Here is a 21,535-nt window from a genome sequence, read left to right on the forward strand (position 1 = left end):
GTTGGACTGACGACCCTATCACGATTGCATGTCTTTGCTAGTTAAGTTCAGGCTCGCACGTATCCTTGTAATCGTCCATGCTTTGGATTTATCCCTGTAGCACAGATTAGATGACCATGTTTAGGTGTATAGGCTAACCTTGAATCTTTGCATCGTACATTTAATCTAGATTTAAAGAAATACTTTGATTATTTGAACATGGCTTTCCTGACACTTAATCAACATAGTTGAATCCTTGATTTTCATGTATGTGTTTATAGTTCTTTATGGCCGCTAAGGACCCAATTGCGTCTAGAAGCATGTAGGCTAATTAGGGCAGGTCTTTCTAGCCTCAACTACGGATTAGGACGCTTGATTTGGTTTGGATTATTTTATTTTTGGCCTTTGTAGAGATTAATTAATTCTTATCACATTAAGTAGCTATACATGCATAATTTGAATATTAATCATTTGGCATATAACAATGACTTAATTTACATTGAATGAGCACTTGATCTGAGAACTAACGAGCCCTTTACTATTCCATATATCCCTTGCAATTTTCTTGCAGCCTTATAAATCAAAACCAAAACCCCGTTTTTACTATTTTTTCTACAGTCAAAATCTAACACAAAAAGAAATTAATTCCTCACCTCCTTGTGGTTCGACTTTGCACTTACCACCGTTCCTACATTTTAGTGGTAATAGAAGTAGTTCGCTATTTATAAATTTTCTTTTGACCAGACTCGAGGCTTATTAACGATGTAGACTTTCGGTTCTATAAAAAAAATGGTTTCATTGCCGGGGAACCAAGCCAATTAATGTCTTTTAGTTAAAATTGACTGTTAAACTTTAATAACAAGTATATATATATATACATATTTTCTTTTTTCGTGTCTATTTGTCTTGTATGGCAGGAAATATTAACAAGTATGGTTTTCCATATGCGGAGCAATGGGAATCACCAGAGGTACGAGAGCTTCGTGGCCTTAGAGGCCAAATTTCTGAACTAACCTTAGTTGTGTGAGTTTTGGCTAATATGCAGGTTCAAATTTTGCATGGGCCTGAGTGTGGATATTATTCTCCTTGGGAGTTGGCTGGCCAAACACCGTTGCCAATGCTATATCAGTTTACCCACGCGGGTACTTCTTTAGAAGATGTAGTTAGGGAACTTTCTAATCGCTTTAGTGAGTTTGTGCAGGAATGCCCCTACTATTATCAAGAACCCATCAATTTCTAGCAAAACGACCTCTGTTTCGAACGTGAGGTCAGATCTGAAATTCAAAATTTGAATGACCAAATCACTCAAATTGCGAATCAGTTAGGAAATTGGAGGAGTCATGTGAATCACCCTCTGAGGATGCCGAGGTGAGTAGTGGAGATAGAGGCATAGATGATCCCACAGAACCAATAGTCCCTTAAATTTCAAGGCAAGGTAAGACGTTGGATTATCCAAAGTGTGAACATACTAATGATTTTTCTAAGTGTGCAAGAAATCATTTAGAGCCATCTTGCATCTGTGGCATTGAGCTCGACCTTGTGATGGAATATGCGTGGACCAATTCAGATGATGATGATTATCTTCTGCCACAACAAGAATGATTAGTGAGGTTAAGTCTGAGCATGGGCTTAATTTGGAAGGATTTCAGGTAAAAGAGTTAAAGGCTCTAAAGCCTCGCCCTGTTCTTTGTATCGGTATTCCTCTTATTCTTGAATTTTTCCTACCTTCACCTCACGAGTCAGTTAAGTCAGAGTCTTTCTTTTCATTTGAGTCAATTTTAGAGTCTTTTATTTTTCCACTATTTTCAAAAATCGAAAATAAAAAATTCGACCTGTTTGGTTCTTTTCAAAAGATGGGAGCCCTTATAGCCTTGCTAGGTTATATCAACTCATCCAAAAAAGGATCGGAGAAATACGAGAATTTCTTTGAACCTTGACAGGGGACGGGTCGCTTCGAGCAACCGCCGTTAAAAATTTGCGCTTCCTGGAGGCAACCAGTCTTTAAATTTTTTTACTTTTTCGTAGATTTTATGCTATTTCCTTTTTAACTTTAGGGAAGATTTTTTTGTTTTGATTTTACTTTAATACTAAATTTTCGATTAAAATAATAATAATAATAATAAATTTCGAATTTAGGGCACAACATCGCGACGCTGCAATCGCAACATTGAACATTGCGAGACAGAACAACGTTAAACGATGCTATGTCTACCTTTCTTCTTCATCTTCTTCAATTTTTCTCTCAACCCCGAGCCAACTCTCTCACTTTTTCTCAAATTTCTTCACTATTTCTCACCTTCCACACGTTTTTCGCCCATCCCTTCACGTTTTCCCTTGAATCCATTAAAAGTTTCATGGGTTTTTCGTCCATTCAAGATCTTGCAAGTTCTTGGTTTTTTTTTTTCTCTAGATTTTGTCGCTCAAAAGGTATGAATCTTTGGCATTTTTGTTTCTTATTGATTATTTCTAGTGTATGGCTAAGAAGAAATCTATTTCTACTTGTTTAGTTGCTCGATTCTTGTATGGGTTTGAGACGATATTGAATATTATATGAATGTGTTGGGTTTTTCTGAGTGCAGGTTGAAATATTGGGTAATTTTTGGAAGATAGGGTAGATCTTGGTGAGTTTTAGAAGAAAGGTGTTGGATATTATCTAGGAACCAATTTTGTGAACTTTTTTTGAAAAAAGAAAAAAAAACCTATAATGGATTCTAGAAGGGTAGTAGAATGAAGCTAGCACTAGTGGGCAAGACCCCGCGCCAGAATTCGACAATCCTAGGTTTAGTTCTATGGAAGCCGTAGATAGATATAACTATTTTATCTCTTCTTGGAGGTTAGTTCCCAAGAGAGCTCTTAGCCTAGAGGCTAACTATTACCCTTACATTACTGAGCAGATCCATGAGCGAGGGTGGGAATCTTTAGCCGATCGTCCTGGCGAGGTAGTTGTACCCGTAGTTAGGGAGTTTTATGCCAACATGGACGAGACCAGAGATAACTTGTTAGTTAGAGTCGTTAGGGTTCCCTTTTCATCATCACGCATCAACGAAGTCTACGGTTTACATGACTTCAATGATGAGTATGACAATTTTTGCTCCGGGTAGTTCCCGGAAGAGGAGGTTATTTAGACCTTGTGTGGGCCAGGAGTGCAGTGGGCTAGGTCACAAGGGGTCGCTGTGAGGTTCAGGAGCACGGATATGTTCGTCTCTGGTCAAATCTGGCACGCCTTTGTGTGTTCCATATTGATGTTAGTGCTGTGCCTCACGGACGTCATGAGGGACCGGGCTAAACTCCTCTATTGCCTTGTTCAAGGGATGTCCATCTATTTAGTTTTACGTCCTAGAACTCGTAGTTTGTAAATTAATAAATATTTTTTTTGTAGTCAATAAACTTATTATTAATTTTATAAATTGTATACGTGAAAGTCTAAATCCAATAAACTAAGACCCATGACTATTACATGAGTACTTAAACTTTATGTGGAGACATAAGAGTGGATCGGGATCGAGTAAATAGTCAAAATGATCTATAGTATATGAATAAGGTTGGGTATCTTATTCTGGTAACAGTATAGGATGCGGCCTACTCTATAGTGAAGAATCTCATATCTAAGAGTTCCATGTGCACGTTCGGATCACTCTGATCTCACAGTGACCGAAATACAAATATATACATTCATACGAACAGTTATGCAAACAAACACTAATTATCACCATGTTTTGAACAAGAAAATAACAAGGGAAAGAGTACCATACCAGTTGAAGTCAATCTTCAATCTTCGACACTCACTGCAGCGGAAAACCTCCGCACGATCTACTAACACCCAGCAGCAGCGTCAACAACAGTAGCACGAACGACCGCGAACACGAATGCCATGGGGACAACACAACCACTAAAGAGCCCCTGTATTCTCAGAGTGAAAACCCAAATGATGGTCTTTGGTGAATTTGTTAGAGGAAGGTGGAAACATGAATCGTGTAGGCGATAAGCAAGTGGGAGGGAAGAAGACGCTATCGCATAGTAGACTGCTTATTGTTTAGGAGAAGCTACACGATCGTGTAGGTTTTATTGAACGATTGTTTAGGAAAAAGTATACGATTGTTTAGAAAAATTGGCACACTATACGATTGTTTAGAGAAGCTATGCGATCGTGTAGGTGATAGTGTGCGATCGTTTAGATGCGAAGTGGACGATTGTTTAGGCGGAGAGGAGCTATCGTATAGTCTCTCAATTTTCTTAAGCGATCGTTTAGGAAACACCAACGCACTCTCTCACAAATTCTTTTTGGGCGATTTCTTGAACGATTAAAAAATGAAAAATTTTTTCATTTTAATTCATCGGTTACAATAACCGACATTGCCCTACTAACCCACGTTTGAACGTGAATTTTTGGATTAATTATCATAGAATTAACCAATTAATTAATAAATAAATATAATCGTATTATATTTTTATCCTATAGTTTGATATCACATATCTACTATAGTATTTTCTTCTTTACTTGATATAAATCATATTTATATCCAATTTCCTCTAAAATAATGTATCTTATACATTTAGCCAATTATATCATATATAATTAACCAGTCCAATTATATCATATATAATCGAACTTCCTCTTGTCAATTTGAACATTTCAAATTAACCCAAATACTGGTTCTCGACTTTACTCAAGCTACCCAGGGGACCTAATGGACCTGTGGCTCGAAGCTCCAATGGTCTGTGAATAGCTGACTAAACTCTTTAGCCACGAGATCCACCATCCGTTAACTGTTAGGCATTCCACTAAAGACCAACAACTGAACTCTTCTTACCACAAATATATTTCTGAGTCCATCGGATATAACCGATCATGAGTACGATAAACCTTCACAGATGGTCATAAGTACAGTTGGGCCAAATTACCATTCTGCCCTTGTAGTTACATCTCACTCCTTAAGTACCACTGATTCCTCTAATAAACAATACAACATAGTCCAACTATGTGTGAACACCTCTCAGAACAAGAGAAGGTGTGTGGTGCCACATCGTTCAAGCCCCAGAATCAGCTCTTAAGGGAGCTATCTATCTACTTACCCTTGCCTCGGGGAAAGAGTGAATTCCATCTTGTGTAACTAAGTTCCCAACTCCTAAATCAGACGAATCCCCAAAATGGTAGGTTTGAATTGGTAACCTGGCCACTCGCACCCATACAAATCAAAGGACCGCCCTCAATGGCAGGAGTTTCCAACTCACTCAGAATTGAGGTCATGTTACCTATGGTCATCCTAGTGAAGTGAAGTCTCTGTCATGAACGGTGTTATATAACGAGACGTTAATACTTCGTGGTCAGGTCTTATACAAACTCTTTATATAGGACGCCCCTGCTCGCATGTCCCCAACACGAATGATCAGGATCAGACCATCTGTGACAAGTCACAACACTTATGACCATTCCACAATGCGGGCCACGTCCGTAGCGTTACCAGGATAAAGTTTTCCTCCTATATCCATATACTACAGACCATTTTGGTTATTACTCAAGACATGATCCACTTGTATGTCACCACATACATGTTTGAGTCACATACAGATAACCAGAGATTTTATGTTTATTGGTTTGTGTTAAAGCAAATAAAACAAGTAACAGAGTAAAAATACAAGATATGAAGTAAATATCATATATTAACAACACAAGTGTTCGTACAAACTACAAGACACGAGATTTTAGGGGATTAACCCTAACATGTAGTTGTTACAAAGAGTTGTAAAGTGCTACATATGAAGTGATCCTAATTCGTACATGTTATGACATGAGAAGTGGGTGCGTCCTATGGAATGAGTTTGCATAAGATCGGACCAAGAAATAAGTCACTCTTACTTTATAATGTTGTTTATTATATAAGACTGACTATTTTACTTAGATGACCTAGGTAACTCGATCTTAATCCTGAGCTAACTACGAACTCCTGTTTATTTGGGATTATCCTTAGATTTGCATAGGTGAGGTTGGCTCAACAGCGCTAGCTCAATAAGCCTCCCATTTCAAGGGTAAGACTGAATAGATAGCTAAGGACAGAGGGTGCAAGATGGAATTCACACCTACTCGGTTTAGGGATAGGAGAAAGTTGTTCTCTCAAGTACTGAATCCAGGTCTTGACTAAGAGGCCTCACCTTCTCATTAGGTTGAGAGAGTTTTGGTTTAGTGAATGGATCACAAACCAGTTGTTCATTAGAAGATCAATAGGAATTTGAGGAACAAGACGTAATCTCAAGGGTAAAATAGATATTTGACCCAGGCGTTATTATGAACAACCTGTGAAGGGTCGATGTACTAATTATGGTTAAATCATGTGGACATAATATATCTACAACAGGGGAGTTTAACTTGGGCTTTAATGGAGTGACCAATTAGTTAACGAATGGGGGTTAATTTGATCTAATGAGTTTAGCTAATTAATCTCGGATCGTTGGAGCCTATGATCTGTAGGTCCACGAGGCCCCCCTACTAGCTCGTAAATGAATTAGCTCTAGAGTAGCGTGATAAGTTAATTTAGTTAACGAATGGGGGTTAATTTGATCTAATGAGTTTAGCTAATTAATCTCGGATCGTTGGAGCCTATGATCTGTAGGTCCACGAGGCCCCCCTACTAGCTCGTAAATGAATTAGCTCTAGAGTAGCGTGATAAGTTAATTTGAAACGTTCAAATTAGAATTAAATGAATTAGTAATTATATGAGATATAATTACACGTTTACGTTTAAGAATTAAATAGAGTTGGAGAATTAATATTTAAATATGATTTAAATATATGAAGGTGGATTTATGTAAAATTAATTTAATATTTGATATTAAATTAATTAGAATTATTTAAATTATTTAAATAATTATTTATTAATTTGGAAAAATTAATTTATGAAATTAGTTTGTAAAATTAATAATTTTTTATTTAGGAAATGAAATTGTATTTTCTAAGATAAAATTTGGAATTTGGATAAGTTGAAAAATACACAAAAATGGAGAGCTGGATTTTTCCATTATATACCTTCATAGTTGCTCACACAAAACCTATTTTTTTGTCTTCAATTACTCCAAGCATGAGCTGCATCTCATGCAACTATCTTCTTTGCATGATAATCTGCAATATATTGAAGAGATTGGAGTGAATTTGAGGCAGCAATCAATAGAATTTTTGTTGAAAATTCGTGGTGAAGGTGTTCTTCAACTAGATTGCTGTTATGGGCTCTTCTCAAAATTCCTTTGATTCAAACTTGTTTTGAGTCCCACAACTCAATCTAGAGCACCAAGAGAATAGTGGAGAAGATCTTGAGGTGGTCTACAACAAGATTTGGAGAAGTTTGTAGCTAGAGATTGAGCTTTGAAGAAGTTCTACAAAGGTATGTCTTGAAATCCACTTATTTCTGCAAGAGCATGGTTTATATTCTGCCAAAATTAATGAATTAGAGTGCTTAATGATCCTTGTTACTTCCGCTGTTGCTGATACAATTTTGTAATTGTTATCAGTGTTGGGTTTTATGTCCTAAAACTTGCAGTTTGTAAAATGATAAATATTTTCTATAATCAATAAACTTATTATTGATTTTATAAATTGTATGAAAGTCTAAATCCAATAAACTAAAGACCCATGACTATTGCATGAGTACTTGAACTTTATGTGGAGACATAAGAGTGGATCAGGTTCGAGTAAATAGTTAAAATGATCTATAGTACATGAATAAGGTTGGGTACCTTATTCTGGTAACATTATTGGATGCGGCTTAGTCTGTAGTTGTTACAAAGAGTTATAAAGTGCTACATACGATGTGATCCTAATTCGTACATGTTATGACATGAGGAGTGGGGGCATCCTATGCAATAAGTTTGCATAAGATCGGACCAAGAAATAAGTCACTCTTACTTTATAACACTGTTTATTGTATAAGACTGACTATTTCACCTAGATGACCTAGGTAACTCGATCTTAATCCTGAGCTAACTATGAACTCCTGTTTATTCGGGATTACCCTTAGATTTGCATAGGTGAGGTTGGCTCAATAGCGCCGGCTCAATAAGACTCCCATTTCAAGGGTAAGACCTAATCGATAGTTGGGGACATAGGGTGCAAGACGGAGTTCACGCCTACCCGATTTAGGGATAGGAGAAAGGTTGTTCTCTCAAGTACTGAATCCAAGTCTTGAACAAAGGGCCCCACCATCTCACTGGGTTGAGAGAGTTTGGTTTAGTGATTGGATCACAAACTAGTTGTTTCTTAGAGGATTAGTAGCAACTTGAGAAATAAGACGTAATCTCAGGGGTAAAACATATATTTGACCCAACCATTATTACAAACAACCTGTAAAGGGTCGACTTGCTGATTGGTTAAATCATGTGGACATAATATATCAATAGTGAGGGGAGTGCAACTATGAGTTTTAGTGGAGTGACCCATTAGTTAATGAATGGGGATTAATCTGGTCTAATGAGTTTAACCAATTAATCTCGGATCGTCCGCGAGATCTCCTTACTAGCTCGTAATGGACTAACTCTAGAATTGCGTGATAAATTAATTTAAAATGTTCAAATTAGAATTAAGGGAATTAATAATTATATGAGATATAATTACGTGTTTAATTTGAGAATTAAACGAAATAGGAGAATTTATATTTAAATATGATTTAAATATATAAAGGTGGATATGTGAAAATTAATAATCATCTCAAGAGTTGAGATTGCCTCGACGTAGTAGGAGTTGTTGATAACAAGCAGAAATGCACGTTATTACAATGCTAAGTTATTAAACAATGAAGGTTTGCGTTGATAAGATATGTTAAATTGTGTCCAAAAAACATTAAGTTCATAACATTGCAGCCACATGCATTCATCGCATAGAAACAGTTAATTTTTGTATTTTTATGCAGAATATGCGTTGACGTGAAAAGCCCAGTTTGGAATAAGCGGTCCTTGAGTTAATATATGACTCAACCTCATCAGGGACGCAATCTTTTTGAATATCCTTTTTCCTGCATCAATACTTCATTAACTTTCATCATCTTTGTATTATCTATTATTGCACATCTAATTCTATCCTAAAAAAAAAAAAAAGAGGCAAGAAAATTTTTGTTAAACTTTGTTTTCTTTATAGTATTTGACCCTCTCAATGTTTTTCTTGCAACAATCGAGGAAAACGATTGCAGAGGTGCTACGCGAAGAAGTAACTTATCTTATGCCGTCAATGCAATCCAAAGAAGATAGATCGTTGCAAAGCAGGATGCGTTAAGAAATAATGCGGGCGACAATACAAATTTGGGGGTTGTATTTCTCCTCCACTTTATTCCAAATTTTGCACTATCGCATCGCATTTTAATATTGAAAGTTTTATCACCGCATCATTTTTTATTACCGCAATCATTTAACATTGATGAATTTAGTAAGTCACCGCATGCTGTCACTTTGCCAATTATGATTTCAATGATGAAACACATACCTCTATTTTTTCGTATACACTAGCGTCAACTTAATCTTAAAAAAGTCACTTCATGAAATATTTCTAGAAGTTAGTGGTATGCTAGCTTTCTTTCAAATTGACCCTTTACCAAACTTCCTAAGAACATCGCATGACTTCTTTCAATCTTTTGGCAATGAGGACATTGCCGTATTTTAAATTTGGGGGTGAGGTATTTATTTTCGACCTTGCTATTTTGAAAAAAAAAAAAGAAGAAGAAAAAGAGGAAAATTTTGAGAATAACAACTCTACTGTCAACGCAATGGGAAAATCCATGTTGATAAGAGTTAAGTTGTGAAGGCACTTACCCGTAGTTGGATATCCGCATGACACACGTGGGGCAAGCCAAAACGAAAGTAAGTTGCCAGGATCAACGCATAAATAAATGACCGCAACTCTGCTGCCAAGTAGGTATGAGTTTCGTCTGAGAAAGAGCGCCTTGCATGTAGTTGGATGTCCGCATGACACACGTGGGGGCAAGCCAAAACGAAGGTGAGGTACTTGGATAAGTGCAAGGTCGGAAAAAAATAACAATGTGCAAGGATAAAAATCATTTAACACCCCAGTGAAAATTTTTTTTTGAAATAAATCATGCGATGTCATGGAATCTAGTAAAGTCCTTTTGAAGGTTAAACTTGCAGTCCCAAGGTCTTAAAAATATTTTAAGAAGAGACTTGAATAAGACTTAAGGAAATTTTGGTGTATAGGATTTGTATGAAGTATACTTGAGAAATCTAGGAAAAAGGAATCGCGATCGACTTGCTAAAGGAAATCTTTAGCTTATGCTTGAGGACAAGCATTGTAAAAATTTAGAGGTGTGATAACAGGCAGAAATGCACGTTATTACATGTTAAGTTATTAAACATTGAAGGTTTGCATTGATAAGATATGTTAAATTATGTCAAAAAAGCATTAAATTCATAACATTGTGGTCGCATGCGTTCATCACATAGAAACAGTTAATTTTTGTATTTTTATGCAGAATATACATTGACGCAAGGCGGAAAGCGCGATCACAAGAAATCAATGGTCGAACGTAGCATTATCGCAAAGCTTTGCGATGATTTGTGCTCGCAAACATCTGCTTAGGAAGGATTTCCGTATAGAGCCAACGCAACTTGGTGGACGCATCTGGGTGAAAAGCATAATTAATCACGATGGGACAGAAAGCTAATGACGATCAAATCCAAATTAATTTGACAAGCTGCTAACGATAACAAGTACACTCCGCTTTTCGGTGACAAATATTCGGCGCATTAGTCAGAGAATTAAAGCCATCCCATATGTGTAATCATAAGAGAGAAGCCGCCTTTCACCCCGAAGCTCTATAAATACTGAAGGCATCCTTCAGAAAAGAAATTCAACCAGTTCAGCAGTTTAGCAAGTTTTTGTTCATAGCTTTAGTCGTGTTCATCGTTTTCTTTTATTTTTAGAAAGCGGAGCGAGAGGGAAGAGATGTCAGAAGATCACTTAGGGTAACTTGAGAGAGAGCCCGAAGGCATGGAAAGCAGGGAACGGGCCGACTCTCGTGAGCATGAGATTATCTTTTGAACAAGAGTAGAAAAGACAGTGTAAAAGCTTGGGAAGCAAGAGATTGCTACCAGGCTCTTTATTCTCTTCTTGCATTGTTATTTTGCACTTCAACTTTATATTTATACAATGGAAGTTCTTATTCTACATTTGTTCACTCTCTTAGCACACATGAGTAGCTAAACTTATCAAATGGGTTGAGAATAACTAAGCTAACATGACCTAGGATCTTCATTGCTTGCGATTATCTTGTTTTATGTTGTGCCCAACATCCCTTTAGAGCTACTCGAGAGAGAGTCTAAGAACCTAAGACTTGAGAGAGATAGGTTAGAATCTAGACTCAAGAGAGCAAGATTAGATCTGCATAAATAAGAGATAGGGACTTAAAGATAAACTCTATTTGCCAACATGCATCACATGCACCCTAGAGATAGGTTATGATATTATATGGTCACCTTATTTGTGTGTGTCATTTTGTCATCGCATAAATAAGAATAGAGGCTTATGTGTAGGTCCTATAGACTCATCGCATATATCGCATGCGTTCTAGTATTAGAAGCCGTAGCATTCACATCGAGAGATGGTTTACTATTGTATGTATGTTGCATGGTCGCATAACATGAACATATCCTAGGAAGTGTAAGCTGAACCCTTTTCAACCCGTTCATCGCATACTCATCGCATCTCCTGTTTTATCAACTCTTTTCGAAACTCCATCGCATTTGTTTATTTTCATTACCGCAAACAACAACACCAAACAACTATTTGAGTTACCAGTTACCGCAAAGTCTTCCTGAAAATTACCACCGCATACTATTTTCCCAAGTCCCTGAGTTCGACCCTGGACTTACCAGGAAACTCAGTGGGGTTTATACTTGAATTCTACTGAGAAAACTTGTTGCTCAACAAAATTCCATCACCACATTTTATTCCACATTTTCATCTCATAAAATAACGCATCAGTTGTGAACCCACCTGTACGCTACATGGGTTTAACAGAAGCCCAAAACATCATATCTGATGATGGAGTTGAGGATTCATTGCCTTATAAGCAAACAATGGAAGAAGTTGACAAAGATGAATGGATTAAAGCCATGAATCAGGAAATGGAGTCTATATACTTCAATTTTGTCTGAGAGCTTGTAGATCAACCTGATGGGGTAAAATATAGGTTATAAATGGATCTACAAGAGGAAAAGAGGTGTAGCTGGAAAGGTACAGACCTTTAAGACTAGACTTGTGGCAAAGGGTTATACCCAAGTTGAGAGAGTGAACTATGAAGAAACTTTCTCACTTGTTGTCATGTTAAAGTCTATCAGGATTCTCCTATCCATAGCCACATATTATGACTATGAGATATGGCAAATGGATGTTAAGACTGCCTTTTTGAATGGTAATCTTGAGGAGACCATCTACATGGTTCGACCAGAAGGATTCATTGAACAAGATCAAAAGCAAAAGGTTTGCAAGCTTAATCGGTCTATTTATGGACTCAATCAAGTATCTAAATCTTGGAATATAAGATTTGATACTACGATCAAATCTTATGGCTTTGATCAGAAAGTTGATGAGCCTTGTGTTTACAAGAAAATCATCAATAACTCAGTAACTTTCCTTGTGCTGTATGTGGATGATATCCTACTCATTGGGAATGATGTAGGTTTTCTGACTAACGTTAAGAACTGGCTAGCTGCCCAATTCCAAATGAAAGATTTGGGAGAGGCCCAGTTTGTTCTAGGGATCTAGATCATAAGGGATCGTAATAATAAAAGGTTGGCCTTGTCTCAGGCATCATACATTGACAAGATGCTTGTCAGATATTCGATGCAAAATTCCAAGAGGGCTTTATTACCTTTCAGGTATGGAATTGTTTTGACACCTCAAGAGGTTGAGAAAATGAGATGGATTCCCTATGCATCGGCTATTGGTAGACTTATGTATGCAATGTTATGTACTAGACTTGACATTTTCTATGCAGTAGGGATTGTTAGTCAATATCAGTCCAATCCAGGATTAGATCACTGGATGGCGGTCAAAACAATCCTCAAGTATCTTTGAAGAACGAGGGACTATATGCTCATGTATGGAGATAAAGATCTAATCCTTACAGGATACACAGACCCTAATTTTCAGACTGATAGAGATTCTCGGAAATCAACATCAGGGTCAGTGTGCACTCTGAATGGAGGAGCAATAGTATGGTGAAGCATTAAGCAAGGATGTATTGCGGACTCCACTATGGAGGCCGAATATGTAACTGCTTGTGAAGCTGTTAAAGAGGCTATTTGGCTTGAGAAGTTCCTTACTGATTTGGAAGTTGTTCCAAATATGTCTTTGCCAATCACTCTTTATTGTGATAACAGTGGTATTGTGGCAAATTCTAAGGAACCTCCGAGTCACCGAAGAAGCAAGCACATAGAACGGAAATATCATTTGATCCGAGAGATTGTGTATCACGATGATGTGATGGTCATGAAGATCGCGTTGGAGCACAACGTTGTTGATCGATTTACAAAGGCTCTCACAGCTAAAGTGTTCGAGGATCATCTAGAAAGTCTGGGTCTATGGGATGTGCGGCACCTTGTCTAAGACAAGTGGTAGATGTTATTGGGGTATAGTGTATGCCTTAGTTTATTGTTTTTTGTACTATCTTTGTATTGTACATTAGTCTCCTTAGGCTTTAGGACAAGTAGGAGATTATTGGGAATGGTGTCCTAAATCTCCTTGTAGTCTTGTAGTTTGTAAACTCTGTATAAACATATTGTTATTAATAAAATAAGTGTAATTTTATAAGCATTTACTCAATTCAATAAACTAAGATCCGAGGTTATTTTATGTAAATTTAAACAAGAATGTAGAGACATTGATAAAGAGAACTACCTCAATCATGTATGAAAACCTCCTTTTATTCTAGGTGAACCCCCACAACGATAATAAGAATAACCCCCAATAAACAAAATGATAACAACCCTAAGAAAGCTAAACAGATTTGGCTTGGAAGATTGTGAAGGAAATTGGATTATGAGATTTCCATGAGCAGCGGAACAAGAGTATTCAAAATTACAATCATGAATGAAAATATATTTACAGTCGACTTCAATACAAACAGTTATACAATTCATATAGAGCAATTACAGCATGAATAAACTCAAATGAATAGAGATCAAACTCTACGCACATATGAGGATGCGCCTCCACGCTTTGTTGCGCGACCGCTCGAACAACAGCAACCTCGAACGCCCTGATCTACATGACCGCAACACAACACGAACTCTTCACGCTCGTCCTCAACGATCTCTTCGGTCACGATCTCCTCTACAACACCATGAACGACCTCTAGAAAACCTCGACGATGTCGAATTGAGGCTGACACCACCAACAAGGCAACCTTCGTATTCTCGGTGTAAGAATTAGAAAGGTGGGCTCTATTCGGACTTGGTATGAAGCAGATGAACAGAGGAAACAACGATCACGTACATGACTGGGCAAGTGGGAGATAGCGGAGACCTATCGTATAGGTCGATGCCCAATCGTTTAGATAAATCTATGCGATCGTCTAACAAACGCTATGCAATCGTTTAGCTCATCGCTTAGCTCGGTCTGTCACCTATAGACTCTACACGATCGTTTACCTTGGGCCAGCGATCGTCTAGCAAAACTATGCAATCGTTTAGTAAATATTGCACGATTGTTTAGCTCACACCTGCATGATCGTTTAGCTTGCTCAACCGTCGTTTAGTAAATTCGAATTTACTTGACGACTTCGTGAGTTTCTTTGCTCGGAGAGAAAACTCAAAACTTTTTCAATCTTTTGTAAAAACTTCTTTTTGAAAATAGGAAACCACTTTCCTTTTAAACTCACAGTTACCATGATCCAATAACCACCCACTACTTTGGTTATTTAAAAGAAAAAGAATTAATTATTTAATAATTAATATTATTATAAACATAAATGATAACCAACTTATCATACTATATTTATAACCTATAGTTTTAATATTTCATCTCATGAAACATATAAACCATAGTTCTTTTTCTATTCCATGGTACTTAATGTAAATCTCATTTACATCAATCATCCAGTAGATGTATCTTATACATCATACCGATTATATCATATATAATCAAAATACCTCTTGCCAATTTGAACATTTCAAATCAACACCAAGAACTGATCCTCAATTGAATCCATTGAGCTACCAAGGGGATCTTATAGACCTGTAGCTCGAAGCTCCAATGGTACATGCATAACTGATTAAACTCTTTGGTCACAGGATCCACTATCCGTTAACTGCCAGGCACTCCACTAAAGACTGACAGTTGAACTCTCCTTACTACAAATATATTATGTGTCCATCTTAACCAATTAGTAGTGCGACAACCCACAGATCACTCGTAAGTACAGTTGAGCCAATAGCCGTTATGCCTCTGTAGTTACATTTGTCACCTTAATTACCACTGATCCCTCTAATGAACATAAATCATAGTCCTACTATGACTAAGTCTTCTCTTCCAAAGAGAAGCTATGGCCACTATGTTCAAGCCTCAGAATCAGTCCTTAAGGGAGCAATCTCTCTACTTATCCCTACTTTGGGAAAGGAGTGAATTCCATCTTGTGGATTGAGTTCCCAGCTCCCAGATCAGACAAGTCCCCAAAAAGGTAGGCATGTTGAGTTGGAAATCTGGCCACTCTCACCTATACTAATCAAAGGACCACCCTCAAAGGCAGGAGTTTCCAAAACACTCAGGATTGAGGTCGTGTCACCTATGGTTGTTTAGGTGAGATGCAGGTCTCTCGTATCAATGGCGTTATATACTGTAACGACCCGAGTTCAGGATGGGTACATGAATGAACCGATATCACATTCGAATGAGAGGGATCCTGAGGACATGAAAGTATGGTTAAGAAAGGCTTAAAAGAATTGAAAGTTACTACCTATACCAACAAGGTGCACCTTCTTTTTTGGTGGCTCAATCATAAGAACCCCAATGTTAAGTGTGCTTAGCTTGAAGCAATCCTATGTTGGGTGATCTCTTGGGAATTTTTCTAAGATGCATGTGAATGAGAACAAAGCATGCTGAAAGGACTCGTGTTGGTTTATGGGGACAACTTTCACTTCTAAAAAGCATTCAAGGCAAGGGAGGAAGAGAGGATGACATAGCCAGGTCGCAGGGGATGTAGGGGAATGCCGGGGCCCCTGAATCCTGGGGGTAGGTCTTATACAAACTTATTGTATAGGACACCCCAATAACACTTATTTTATTCATTGAACAATATGTATCTTTACAAAACAACGAGACTCTGGGAGAATTAGGACACCAATCCCAACAGATTGATCGATGATCAAGAAGAAAGAAGAACTTGTTCCTAACTTCAAGATTTCAAACTCTCTATAATTTAATTGATCAAACTAGATTGAAAGTTCTAATACATGCATTCTAAACACAAGAATACAAAGAAAAAGCATAAAGCTTGAGAGAATAAACTCTAATGAAATTTCATTCAAATTCAAAGTGTTGTTCAAAATGTGGAGATTACAACCCTATTTAAACTACTTGAATAGACACCATAAAAGGATGCAACCTTTCATCTATTATGACTACATTCATCTAGTACCCTTTCAACTACTCTAATAAATGTAAATTCATAACATTAATTAAATACGTGGGATATTAATAATGTAAATGAATCTGAATTTTAGATTCATGATGGCTTTTGGATGACCAAATGACTCTTGGAGCTTCAATGATTGCAACTCTTCACTTTTGGCTGTAAACTTATCTTCAAATCAAGCATTTAATACTTTTAGAAGTCTTTTAGCTCTAGCTCATCATGGGTTTTTGGGGCATAATGATTGCCTCATGATTAGATTGACTTGGAAACCTCTCCCATGGATTTTCAACATGAGATTTGATTGAGCTGGATTGAGCTTGTTGAGCTTCATTTTCTCTAGTAAAACTTCATATTCTCCTATGATGATCAACTCCTTATCATTCTCCCTTTCTTCAAGAAGATTCGTCCTTGAATCTTTAGGATCGCCTTGTAAAGCAACTTTGTAATCATTGTCTCAAACTTTGGAAAGAAGTTTGAAAGGCTCGTCTTCTCCAAAATCAAATGTGAAATTTCTTTGAAGAGCACTCTTCCCCATTTATCGTTGATTGAATCTTTCGAATAGGATGCTCCACCTTTGCTTTTGATGAATCATAAAATAATAAGAAAGAACATTAGTTAGAACAATAATCTCACTTTTATGATCTTTTTCACTCAATTTTTTTTTTCATTTTCCCTCTTAATCACACTATCTTCTTTCATTTATGTCACCCATGTCTCACTTTTGTTCATTTTCTTTGTCTCAGAATTGTCTTCACTTTGCTTTATGGAGTTTGTCATGACCTCACATACATCAAGTATCTCATCACTCTCCATAACTACTTTATCTTTTGTAACGATCTGACCCCCTAGGACTTAAGTTAAGCCGTTACTAAATACATGCATGCATGGAACTCAAAATAACACTTGATTATGGAGAAATAAATGCTAATTAAATAAGGCAAGTTCAAAAGACTTTCATTAAATTTAAATACTAAATCAATAGTAGGATACCCATAAATCATAATGGATAATAAATAAGTCTGAAAAATGATTCTTAAATGTAAGTTTTAAACATCAAAACTAAAAATTAAGAGAAACATGAAAAGAACTCTAAATCTCATGATGCGGAAGTGTAAAAACTAGTCCCAGTGGCTCGATCACGGATTCCGCTTGTCTATTGCCGGTGCATCTCTACCCTTACCTAAAACAACAACATGAGAAAGAATGGGTATAAAATACTCAGTAAGTAACCCCACTACTGGGGTTAGTCTGGGCATCTATGTCCTCTAGATACCCACCTCTGGTGAAACATATAAACTGCTCTAGTCCTCATGGGACTCATACATGCATGAAAAACTTATTTCTATCCTACTGTAGTTAAGTATGTCTACTACCTCTAGTAAGTCCCGTAGGACCCGCAACCTCTGGTGAATCTCGAAGGAAACACAATCTCTTACACATGCATGGTTATGCATACACCTCTTACGTATACACATAACCCACTTAATGTGTACCTCTTTCGTACACATGATTACGTATACACCTCTTTCGTATACACATAACCCACTGAATATGTACCTTTTTCATACATCTAGTTATGTATACACCTCTTTCGTAACCCACTGAGTATGTACCTCTTTCGTACACCCCAGATTCTCTCTATAAAGGTAGGGATGCATACCTCTTTCGTACACATGGTTACGTATACACCTCTTTCGTATACACATAATCCACTGAACATGTACCTCTTTCGTACCTCTAGTTATACACTTCTTTCATATACACATAACCCACTGAGTATGTACCTCTTTTGTACACCCCAGATCCTCTCTATAAAGGTAGGGTGCGTACCTCTTTCGTACACATGGTTACGTATACACCTCTTTCGTATATACATAACCCACTGAATATGTACCTCTTTCGTACATCTAGTTATGTATACACCTCTTTCGTATACACATAACCCACTGAGTATGTACCTCTTTCGTACACCCCATATCCTCTCTATAAAGGTAGGGATGCGTACCTCTTTCGTACACATGGTTACATATACACCTCTTTCGTATACACATAACCCACTGAATATGTACCTCTTTCGTACATCTAGTTATGTATACACTTCTTTCATATACACATAACCTATTGAGTATGTACCTCTTTCGTACATCTAGTTATGTATACACCTCTTTCGTATACACACAACTCACTGAGTATGTACCTCTTTTGTACACCCTAGTACCCTCTGGGTATGTATCACTTTCATACATACCAGCCCTAGTACATCTCTTTCATGTACTAGTGCCTTTGAACGTGTATCACTTTCATGTAGTCACATAGTCTATAAAGGACAGGAGATTGCATCTAACTTCATATTACATATAACATTCCCCTAATCATGAATCCTCTAAAATCTCCTGATCAAGGTCAGGCTAGTTAACCTCAACATACGTAATTAATCTAGTATTAATGGATCCACTCTAGTACATCACTTTCACGCACTAACTCCTGTAACAATCAAACATTTGAAATTTCATAATACATCATATAACTTACGTACTTTCATAATAAATCACATCAATAAGCACATCAACAAAATGCTCCAACTTTCACCTAACTTTAAGACATTTTCGTAGTGGTGTCAATTAACTCATAATTTAGGGTCATGTCCAATCGTCCTTTTAATATATATCATAAAATTCTAAATCATGCTCATACATTAACGTGCTTTAGTCATATTATCACATGCTCATATATCTTTTCTAAACAGTCTATTAAATCTCAGAACAGTCAAAATTATCCTTGTAACTAGTCTTACAATTCAACGTCAACAGATCAAATACAACCATATGGAATCACATACCATCTCATGCTAGCATTCAAGTGTCTATGTGCATAAATAAATAATTTAGATCTCATACCAGAACATACTTTGATCATATTATACTATCAGTCTATCATGCAATCATCTTGCTATAACATTCATTTATCATGCTAGCATACATCTAATGCCTAGCCCGTGGGCAGTTCTAGTAGTAAGATTACTTACCTCTAATCGCAAACTCTAAAAACTAGAAGCTTAACCTCTTCCTTGCCCAATAAAACCTTGAATCAAATAAACATGCAAAACAACTTTAATCCTTGTTGGTTGTTGTTCGAAATTTAGAGCCATTAAGAAGTGAGTAACTCAAATCTAATGTCGAAATAGAATAGGGAACTGTCGAACAATTGTCAAAAAGGGGAAAAACGTTGTTGTTAGGGTGTTTTGATCATGAGAGATGCTGCTTAAAGTTGCTAGAAGTCGCAAGCATTGTGGCCGTTGAAGTTGTATGCTGCGGCATCAGAGAACATTGGTTGGAGATCATGGGCATTACTGTTGTTCATTGGAAGGAGAAAACGAACAGATGGGAGGTGGGGTTTGATTTAAAACAACAACAACAACAACAACAACAACAACAACAACAACAACAATAATAATAATAAAACAAAAAAGAAATAAGTATAATTACATTTAATTCCTTTCCGTTTCAAAAGAAAATTAATTCCTGCCATTAATTTCCAATTTGAATAATTTCACATCAACAATTAAACTCCCGCACTTACACTTGAACTCCAAAATTCCAAAAATGCCCTCCAACTAATAACAATTCCAAATAATAAAGTTACTGAAATTACATTATAATAAAAAAATGTGTGGGGTGTTACACCTTTTGATTCCTCTCTTAAACTTTGATGATCATAATCATTCATCTCAACATATAATTCAAATGTCTCATTGTTCACCTCAGCAACCTCACCCTTGGTATCTTCCTCATCGACTTGAGATTGATCTTCATCATTGTGAATTGGTTGCTCAACTTCAAATATCGGAAAATCTTCTTGACTTGGAATAGGTTGGTTGACTCGATTCTTCTTTACTTGTTCTTGCAATCTCAACTCTTGATTCAATGAGATATGTAATCCATTGAATTATGTAATTCAGCCAAACTTTCTCGAATGTTCTTCCAAAAACTATCATCACTATGGTTCATCGCCCAATGATGTCTTCTTTTGTGAATAGCGTAAGATTTTCTAATATCTCAAACTTTCAGCTAGTATTCTTATGAGAATCATGCAAGAAATTCCAATTAGGGGTGTTCAAAAAACCCGGTAACCCGACCAACCTGGACTACCCAACCCAAATCACAAGGGTTGGGTTGGGTTGGGTTAAAAATGTTAAAAAATATTAAATTCAGGTTGGGTCTCGGGTTACCCCATTTCAGGGTCGGGTCAACCCGACCCGACCCGAATATATATATATAAGTTAAAAAAATAGTCAAATTAAAAAAATTAAAAAATTAAAAAAAAAAAACAGAACCGTTGACCTAACCCAACCCAACCCAAAAATTTTGGGTTGGGTTGGGTTGACCCTCCAAAAAAGAACTAATAGGATTCATTATTAGCCAACCGGAATTTTTGGGTTGGTCCACAAAAATCTTCCAACCCGGCCCAACCTGGACTATGTACACTCCTAATTCCAATATAGCTTAGAATGCGAAAAGTCACAAAATCTCGAAATTTAAAAAAACAAAAGTTATGGAAAGATGCAAAAGACAATTTTTTTTCTTTTCCAATTTTTCCAGCAATTACACTTAAATATGAAGGATAAATAACATAAAATGAAAGGTCACAAGACAACAATAAGACTTTTTTTTTTCCACAACTTTTTTTTCTTTCACTTCTTTGTTTTTTTTAAAAGAAAAAATTACAGCAAGTGCACAAAAAAATGATGGAAATTGAAAAATATGGAAAATCTCAAGAAAGATGGATAGAATAGAGTTAGACGGAGAAAACAGATATAGAACGAAAAATAGAAAAAAAAAGATATAATCTGTTTTGAGCTAAAGCTCTGATACCAAATGATAAAGGGAACTACCTCAATCATGTATGAGAACCCCCCTTTATTCTAGGTGAACCCC

Source organism: Benincasa hispida, chromosome 1 (assembly GCF_027475165.1).
Source record: "Benincasa hispida cultivar pf3 chromosome 1, pf3_genome.v1.1, whole genome shotgun sequence".
Taxonomy (NCBI): domain Eukaryota; kingdom Viridiplantae; phylum Streptophyta; class Magnoliopsida; order Cucurbitales; family Cucurbitaceae; genus Benincasa; species Benincasa hispida.